This window comes from Lathyrus oleraceus, chromosome 4 (genome assembly GCF_024323335.1).
Source record: "Lathyrus oleraceus cultivar Zhongwan6 chromosome 4, CAAS_Psat_ZW6_1.0, whole genome shotgun sequence".
In the NCBI taxonomy this organism is placed as follows: Eukaryota; Viridiplantae; Streptophyta; class Magnoliopsida; order Fabales; family Fabaceae; genus Lathyrus; species Lathyrus oleraceus.
Window position 1 is genome coordinate 209,890,674 of NC_066582.1, and position 10,310 is coordinate 209,900,983.

Here is a 10,310-nt window from a genome sequence, read left to right on the forward strand (position 1 = left end):
GAGGTCACCAGATGGAGGCTGATTAATCTCACTTATAGACCCCTTTTCAGATGATGGTGGATAAGTAGGTTCGCCAGTGCTATTCAAAATATCGAGCGTAGAGACAGGCGTGGAGGAAGTCGTTTTCTTGGTTAGAACGACATTGCTCGCACCACCCTAAAATCAATACGATCAAAAGGTATAAATGGCTAAAAGAGGTAAACAAGTTAAGTAAGGTAAGGAGAAATGTGCTTTACCTTATCACCTTCGACCCCAAGGCTAGAGTTATCGCTCTCACTTTGGGTCGCCGCTACCTTTGCCATCTCCTCAGGAGTGGGCTCTTGGATATTAAGTGCAGCAGGCCTTTTCCTTGTAAGTTTGACCGGAGGTTGGTCCGAAGCATCAGTGGCCTTTGGCTGTGACTTCCTCTTCCTAAAAGTGAGGTCGAGAACAGGCGACAAATCATCTTCGTCAGATTCTACGATGATTGGGGAGGCAGTAGGCTTTTGGATCTTTAAGGGACTCACTGGAGGTTTTCGAGCAGCCTGAGCCAAGAATGAAATATTAGTATCATCAATGTATAACACACAAAAGAACAAGGGAAAAAGGGGTACCTTTACAGGCTTGCTGCCTCCTTCGGTCTTCGACTCGATTGGTCTTTTGCTGGTGAGTTTCTTGGGTGGAATCTTGATAGCTAAACAAGAATAATATAAAACAACTAGTGTTAGCTGAGAGCAAATGGATTTCAAAGGGAAGGTACTTCGAGGGAAACCTCCCATGTCGCACCTTCATATATGTCTGATTCGATTCAGACATCTTTGATCCCTATATGAATATGCCCTTTGAATCTACCTAAAGTATGCTTAGTCGCAACCACCCGTTGAGCTTTTTTCTGAGATTGTTGTCAAAGTATTTTAATAGAGTCTCCACAAATAAACCAATCTGAAAATGGGGGGGGGGGGGGCAAGGGCCACTCCGAAGTCAACATTAGGCAGTGGAGGAAACTTTGAGGGAAAGAGTTCGAGAGCCATTTCATAGCGTTTCTCGTGAGGAACGTATGAGGGAATCTTTAAGTTTTCCATTTTCTTTGAAAATTTCTCTTTAAGCGTAGCAGCTGCTTCGCGGATGATTCAGCTAAGATCATCAGGTCGATAGGCAGTTTCAAAATAGCTTTGAAAAACTTGAATTTCTCTTATAAGAGTATAAGTACCTTTCCTGGTCTTTTCCTGCACAAGAAGAAAAGATTTGACAAAAAGTTGAATAAAGGAGGTGACGTCACAAAATTCTTAGACGTAGTACTTAGCCCACCACTTCCCAAATTCTCAACTACAGAAGAAGTTGGGCTCGAAGTTGAATGGAGTCAGCTAGGTTCGGCCAGTATACCTGGCTATTTGTTTGAGAGCAGTGGTTTCGGTATGGACTACATTATGGAGAAGGAGATTACTTTTCTTGTCATACAGGCACTTTGGGAGGACCCGAACCAACCCAAATTGTCAAGTAACAAGGTTGGGCTGGTAGATTATTAAAGTAACCTGGACCTTCGAAGGGTTGAATCGAAAAGTTAGAATCCTGGGCGTCAAAAAGGCTTCCCAAATCAGCAAGGATTCTATCTCATGTTTCTTAGATGGAGAGGGGAAGGTCCTAGTAAACCATTTGGAGCCAATTTTCCTGAAGGCGAATGAGGCCATGCTCGAAGTGAAGGCGTGACGCTTAGAAAACATCATGATATGACTCATGAAGGTTGGTTTAAGAGCTTGTCCTTCGTCCCTAGGGGTTAGTTGAGCTAATCTTGGGCCTTCGACCCTTCTGTTTCGAATTCCCTCAGCATCCTCGTCGACGAGGCCCTTGTTCGGCAGGCTGGCCTCGAAAGTGGCATTAAGCCAAAGTTGTAGTAACCAAAAAGGGCCAGGCAGAACAAGGTTCCCTTTATCCCCCATATTCTTCAGTTGAGCCACTCCATCGCTCAAGGATTCGTAAAGTTGGTTGGCCATAGTATGATATTTTTTGGCAACTTGTAGGTATTTTGAACAAAACATGGAATGTGACAACCACAAAGCCAAAAAAGCTATGTGCTCCATTTCGGAGACAACTTCAGTTCTTTATCATGGTAATATGCAATATGTGTTGAATACACTACTCTAATGGTCGAAAAGGAAATAATATCCATGGAATCGTTATCAGGATCATAGGTATGTCCAGTGGGTTTCAGCCCTATGATGGCGGCCATGTCGAAGAGAGTTGGTGCGACCATTCCGCAAGGAAGGTGGAAGGTATAATGTGTATTGTCCCAGAAGTACAGCGAGGAAATCAACATGGGAGTGATGTAATCTAAATCCAGTTTTGACAGCATAATAAGGTCATATATTCCTATATCTTTCCAAGCTTGGGCTTTCAGTTTCTCTACTTTGGTTAACCAATTTAAGTAATCAGTGGGATCTTTAAAAGTTGGGGTGGCGCGGAAGGCTCTAAAACCATTATTCATAAACCTCAGATTTATAGTATCCCCAGCTTGAGAGTTTTCAGTGGAGGTAGTCCTAGGGTTTCTAGCCTGCCCTATGGGTTTGAATTTATGGTAGGAGGGGAAAAATTCTCTAAGTTTGATGGCATCTGCATCTAACTCAGCTAAAGGCCTAGATAATGCATAAGTTTTGTCAGAGACAGAAATAGGAATAAGTACCTAAGAAGCGTAAATCATGCGTTGTTCTTCTGTCTGAGGCTCTGGCATGTATTGACGGTTTCCAACTCCGAGTGGAGCAGGTAGCGTAGCGAATGGAGGAAGTTCAGAGATATTTTTTGGAGCTTTAGTCCTGTTGGCGGTGGTTTTGGCAGAGACTCTTGTTACCTTAAGAGCTTTGTTTGAGGTGGCCATTGTTAGGGTTTGAAAGAAATCTGGGTTTAGTTAAAAAGTATTTGAAGAAATGAAAGCTTGAGTGCTTGGAAATTTAGAGAATGTGAGAAAAATGTGAAATGGGTAAGTAATTGGGTTTTATAGGCTTGCTTGGAAGGAAAGACGTTTCAAATCAACATTAATGGTGGACTAGTTAGTGGGACACAGGTCTCCCTTAGGAAGCATAATGGAGATGGCAATTAATGTTGTAGCCCATGATTTCCTAGAAGCTAGGAAACGTGATGAGCAAAAAAGATTTTGTTATGTGTTGAAAAGACGTGGGTAGGAAAAAGGAAACGATAACTCTGACATCACCAGACAAGTAGAAGGAACTGAAAAGTTTTACCAACATTGAGACACCTGGCACAGTGTCAGAGTTATTAAGGCGCCGAAGTAAAGTCTTAAAAAATGTCTTTTTATCACACATGTCGAAAATGACATTTGTCGGGGGGGGGGGGGGGGGGGGCAATTTGTTAGCTCATATTTTCGACGCCCATCCAGAATTACCGAAATTGGAAAATATGCACAGCTGGTTTCGACCAAGAAGTAGTATTTGACCAACTGGAAGTGAGTCGACTTGGCTAGATGGATAAATATCAAGCTTACAGCTGAGACTTCGGAGTGATTCTTTAGAGAAGCGGTTGAAAACGGTTTTCGATCAAAGATTCAAAGTTCAAATAAATGAGGGAATTTCACCTTCGTCAAAAACCGTAAGAGCACACGTGGAACATGGTGAATGAATGCGCGCATCCAAGGCGCCATGTGTCTCGACGTGATTGAAGAACCATCAAAGTGGTTATTTCGAGCCAATATAGATATAGGGTTTTAATGTTAGAAGAGTGTGTGTCAAATTATGTACAAAATCTGTAAACTTACTGAGTATTCGTGCGAAGAAGAATTGTAAAGCACAGAATGTACGTTGTCTACACCACTGTTAGTTATTTCAAAGTAATATAAATTTGTTTTTACTTTTTTCCAGAAATATACTTCCTCACTTATTCTTTTCAAAACACCTTCCTTTTACTTTGTCATTTGCAGTTTTAAGATTTCTTCGTTCTTTCCCTGCATTCAAACACTTACTTTACAGTCTTAAGATTCCTGTACTTGCGACATTTATTTTGTCATTTCTAAATACTTTATAATTTCTGTTGTTTACTTCACTCCTTGTTATTAGTTTCAAACGTTGATTTAAGATCTCTTTCATTTAACTCACCCTTCGTTCTTAGTTTTCTTTTAAACTCTGATTTGACGCTTAGTCTTGATTATTCGTTACTACCATATTTCTAAAACACTTAGCACATGTCCTAGGATCAATCTGATCGATCCTGTGAGTAACCAAATTTAGAAATTTGGAAGATCAGCGGTTGTTTACCAATTTTCAAGGTAAACACCTTCAAATTCTAGACTGTCAGCCAACTAAGCCGAATAGAGGGAACGCATGCCTGAAGGTCATGACGGGAATATCATCAGCAAGTTGACACCCGTCATGAACCCCATGTTCAGACGAAAAAGTCAAAGAGTCATGACGAGAAATTCGTTGCCTTAGTGACTCTTGTTATGACGGTCAGGCACATAAAAATCACCCCACTTACATAGGCAGTTTCTCCTCTTCCATCACTTTCTCCACTCCAGTTACACGATTTACAGTAGTTCTTGAGCGAAAATTAGGCTATAAATAGAACCTTAAACTCATAATTTTGGCATTCAATCTTTGTTAAGAGCCATATATTCACTTGTAAAATAATAAACAACTTACGTTGAGGTGTTTATGCAATTCATTTTCTGCATAATTCAGAATTTTTATTGTTGCAAATTTCAAATTCTATTGTTGTTATTTGTTTTATGCAATTTCCTTTCCAACATTGATATTGTACCAGATAAAAGTCTTCCTTCAGAGAAATTTTATTTATGCAATTTCAGTTTTTCTTCAATATTCCAGGTTCAATTTACTTGCAAAATTTTACTATGTATGCCATGAATTGTTATTATTAAAGTACTGGTTTTGATATGTTTGAGTAATCTGATTGAGTCCGAAACAAGAAGACTGTTATACCGACGTGACTCTATAAATTGCGTGCATAATAAATTTGTAACCAAAATATTTTTAAGTTCCAAATATTTTGTTTTTAAAGTTAAAATTTGCTATGAAAGTAGAAATACCAAAATATCGGTTTCTACTCGAAAGAGCGAAAATGGTATCCGACTGAGAAAAATTCTGATTTTTTTATTTTTAAAATAAAGAAATCATTTTCTAAATTAAAGAAGACATTGCTATTTTCTAAAAGGGATTTTAAACTTGTAATTTGTATCAAGCGAAAGCGAGCGATTGTGAGTTTAAAATCCGGTAACGGACACACAAAAGTGAACGTTACCTCTAACTTAATTTTTCTGCTAAAAATATTTTTACTCATTACAATAAATTGCTGCAATTTATAAGAGTAACAAAGTTAGATGAAATTCATGTTTCAACCTCTCGTTATTAAATTTGAATTAAAGCGGTAATTTTCAATTTTACACAAAACAAACTATACACATAGCCTTGGATAAAGATACTAATAGTAGAGAGTGATACTTGTCGATTGGTCTTTGTAGGATTTGATATCTTTTATACTAAACCGATAAAGTTGTATATTTGTGGCCTATCAATTTCCATTGGTTTTCCTTCTCCTTGGTTTCGTTGGAGTGTTTGATAAATTCTCTTTGCTCCCTTGAGATCGACATTAATGGTGACTGATTCCCCTTGAATATTATGGTATTTGAGCTTAAGATGGACCTACGAGGCTACGACATCCATTGTGGCTGCGAAGGATCTTCCCAGAATACAATTGTAGTTGCTCCTACAAGGGACGATGAGGAACTACGGGTTGACGGGCTGAATATCTTTACCTTCTCTTACTGATATCATCAGCTTAATGTACCCCTATGGACGAGTCGTATCGTTTAATACATGCAGGTCAGAACCTTCATACGACCTTCTTTGAGTCCTGGAACCCTAGCATTCTCCGGTCAAGGACTTTCATCGATGCACGTCCATAATTTTATGGACAACCAACATTTCAATGATCTTTCTCTTCATGGTTTCCTTGGAAGGAGGTTTGCTCGGGGAACTCCTCCAGTTATGGCAGCAATATATTGGCATTTCCCATTGCTAGCCTCCTTATCTTCGCCATTGATTCTTCCCTTCCAGAATTATGTGTTGACACAATCTTGGTAGATTTTTTTCCCTTGACACGTTCACCGACATGTATTTATCAAATTGGTCATGGATTCCCCGGTCGAGATCATCCTTTTATCGGTGAGACTCCTTCCCTACTAGACGGCTAGAGTGGGCATCGTCGAAGGCGGGGTTGTCGAACCAGGTATTCACCTTTTCCTCTAAGTTAATGCAAGATTGAGCCATGCTCAACATTTTTTGCACGGTCCGTACTATTTTTCTCCCTAGCTTTTAATCTGAATGAGTCATCTCACAAAAGGCCGTTCTTGAATATCTAGCACTTAAGGCCATCTTCGGCCCCATCACTTCCCTGCTACTTGTGGAAATCGCTCGATGTATGACCATATTCTCTCCTTCTTTACTTGAATGATCCCACTCAAAGAAGGTGCATTCATTGACTGCCTTTTCCAGGTAGTAAAGTAAGAAATGAATCTCTAGCAAAAATCCGTCCAAGATTCAATACTCTCGTTCGACCGAGTGATGAACCAGAGTTAGCGTGACCAGAGTTAGCGCAAACAATTTACACTTGGAGGCTTTGTCAACAATGAAGTAATTCAACCGATCATTGACAAGTTACACGTGCTCGTCTGGCCTCCCTTCCTGTTATGTTCGCTCGACTTGGGAGGCTTCTCTATTTATTTTGGTATTTTTCTATCCATAATGCGGGCACATAGATGATGCTTCTGATGATTCTTTGGTGGTTAACTTTCTACCTGATCAGGGGGGGGGGGGGGTGAAGCATGATTGTCCCGATCTCCCTTGGGGCTTTAGGTAGGACTCTAACACTTCTTGTTCCTATATTGATTTAGTGACTTCATAGCTTCATCTTTCCTCATCGTGGTCAACTCAGGGTTGACGGTTTGAGTTCTCTTTGATATAGCTTCCTTTACGGTGTTTCCTCGTGGAGACGCGTTATACAAGCTTTCTTTGAGACGAAGCAACCTTTCCTTTATGGCTTATGAATTCTACTGTCGAATGAGGTTGTACAAGATGTTTAGTATTTTTTTGGCGCCTTAAAGCCCAAGGTTAACTCGCAATAATTAAAAACCATATAAGGCTTCTAGTTGCGAAATTGGTGGTGAAATCAGAGCTCTAATCGAAGGCACTGGAACAGATCCAACGATCTGAGGAGCTTGGAGTAGATTTGGATGGATAAGAGTTTCTGCTACTGGATTCACAACATCTTCCAGAGGAGGTGGATGTAGTTGATTGATCGATGTTAGAGCCCCAACGACATCGAATTCACATGCTGCGGCCGAACGAGTAGCTTCAGATCCAACAATTACTAATAAGTTTAAAGATCGAGGATATGGAAATTCAAAAAATCAGAGGTGATATGATGCTTGATTAGATCGAACATGATATATCTTCGTGTTTAATTCGGAGAACTGTTGATTTGATAACCTGGAAAGGCTTCGCAATGTCAGATCGAAGAACAAGTTAAGATCGTGGAAATGCGGGAATTAAATGTCGATTCCCATATTCTGCATAATTGTTCCTTTGTAGAATTAGAAAAGAAGTAAACATATGTGATTATGGAGGATCACGATGGATATGAGCTTCTGGTGCAATGGATAGAAGACTGACCTACAAGGTTAGCAATCCAATGTTAAAGTCAGTATATGAGGGAGAATAGTGAATGAAAATTGAGTTTGATATTGAATACCTGAAATTGACGTTCTGTCTGTATAAATAGTGGATAAGTCATAATAACTTGATATTAGTTAAACATGTAAGGCGAGAGATCGTTAAATGTGTATAGGACTTTGATCACTTGTACTTATTTGTAGAACAACTCTCGCGTGCTGAGATGGTTTTGGAAGGATCACAACTCCCTTATAGTGGTCATTCAGGGATCCGTATGATCAACGCGAAACAAAAACCGTTGTCATCATCTAACTGTTGCAGATAGTCGTACTTGCAAGAAGAGAGATCTACAGTTCAGACAATTTACACATTTGACTTTAGTGAAATATAAATAATTGTAACAATAAAGGGCATTATTGAAAGTCCATATATAATATGAGATTAATTGTTATACAATGTCAGTGTAAAAAGTTTTACACTGTCAATACATCACAATCATCTGTTTGTATTACTTTTTAAGTGGTTAAAATAAAAGTCAAACATTTTAAATAAATCAATGGTTGTGATTAAGTGACAGTGTAAAAAATCTTTACACTGTCAGTGTATATCAGTTAAACTCATATAATATTGTCTTAGTTATATATTTTATTTCTTTCTCAAAATATAAAATATTTATTAATATAAAAGTAAAAATAAATAGAAATTGAATCCCTATAACATTTATATTATTTTATTTAAATATTTATTTGTAAAGTATAAATTTTTAAAATTACACGTTTTTCATTATATTTTACGGATTAAAGACATAAATTTCTTAAATATATTTACTCGTTTTTTCCTTTATAAAGACTGATAAGTAAGTATTTAGAACAAAATTAATAAAAATGACAAGTTTTAATTTTAATTAGTCGAACGTGTTAAAAGTTGTGGCGTGCATACAAAACAAACCCTTATATTATTGATGATAAAAATTTAAGAAAACTATAGTGAATAAAAAGAACGTTTAAAACTATACACCTACACATGATAACAGATAACTATTGGCCTGTACCTGCCCAAAATCCGGTGCAAATACAGCCGGTATTCATTTTTCCTTTTTTGCATTAAAAAAAACGATTCACACGACCATAACCACGTCAGCAACGCTAATATGACCCCTTTATATAGCGAGAAATGGAGGTTTGGGTTTTCACAAATTCCTCAATTCCTTTATTCCTATCTTCCTCGATATCTCCTTGTAGCTTTCTACACAACGATGGCTAAATTTCAACGGTATGGTTATTTTCCTTTAACTACTTTTGTTGATCGTTGTTCTAATTCCACTTTCATCTGCATCCATTTTCTAGGTTTTCCATGGATCTGAAATCTGGCTCCTCAGATCTTTCATTCCGTGGCGAGATCTGCGTATTCGTATTACTTTTGAAATCTCTTCGTGTTCGTCACTGTTGTTGAATCATCCTGTACAATTGGATTGTTGCGATGATGGTATCTCATCGCTGCTTGCTTCAGTTTCATTTGTTGTAGAGAAGATTATTGTAACGGAAGCGTTGCTGGCTTGTTGCGTCTCATTAACGTCAAATCTCTATTCGTGTTGTGAATTTAGATTATGTGATTGTTGTTTGGGGGATGAAGTTGTTCTGAATAATATATTTGTGAACCGACCTTTGCCATGACAGGTGCGCTTGCATGGCAGGTCAAAAAATGAATAAAAGAATATTTTGTTGTTTCTGAGAGAGATCGCACGGAAATCGTCCGGGATCTCTCTCTCGTGTGGTCTGTGTGATCTTCTTCTTCTCTCGTTATGCTTTCGTTTTTTCTTCATTGCTCTACCACGCACACTCATCGACAAAGATTTATCATGATCTCTGGATTTTCTCCGTCTCTTATATAATAAGATGTGTATATAATCTTTTAACAAGTTTAATTAAAACAAGTGATGCTGAGAACTGTATTTTGATTAATGAACTTTGTACTTACGAGGAACGTGATTGTGGATAGATTTCAATTAGGCGTTAAGGTAATCAGGTAATCAGTGTATTGGTATTTACGCTAAACTTTAATTTTCATTAACAAGATTGTTGAGAAAAGGTCTATTTAGGGTAGTTTAATATTCCCTCTGGTTTTATGGTTTTATTTAGAAGGGAAAGTTGATTTTTTATATTATTTAATAATCAATGTATTGATAAATAAGACTAAGGAACTATTAATGAAATCATTAGTTGTTCATACATATGATATGTGAAATTAATTAGTCTCCTGTGGTCTTTTGGGTGAAGATTTGGATCATTAAAGTAAGCATTTGTTAAAATTCACTAATTGTTATCCATTTTTGTGTTCTCCCATCTACGAGTGCAACACTCGCTTGAATCAGTCTTCAAATTAAAATTATATTTATGTTTTAAATACTTTTTAAAAAAGAAAATAGTTTATTTATAAATATTATAAAACTTATTTACATTAATCCGTAAATATAAGTATTTGATATTTATAAATCAACAATTTTGTTTTCTAAAATAATATTTAAAAAATTCATGAAATTTTAATTTGATAGTAAGCTGATTGATTTTTTTTATAACTTTTTAAATTTCAACTTATACTTTTTTATAAAAAAATTGTTGTTTTAGAAATTTCAATAATGTCTTT

General features: G+C 37.3%; 1 long non-coding RNA gene across 1 annotated transcript; it reads left to right on the forward strand.

Annotated features, from left to right (window-relative positions):
- The first annotated feature begins 8,591 nt into the window (after window positions 1–8,591).
- On the forward strand, window positions 8,592–9,918 carry LOC127074561 (uncharacterized). Its single transcript, XR_007786052.1, has 2 exons — window positions 8,592–8,939; window positions 9,014–9,918. It is a non-coding gene; the product is annotated as an uncharacterized LOC127074561 (long non-coding RNA).
- The last annotated feature ends 392 nt before the right edge of the window (window positions 9,919–10,310 follow it).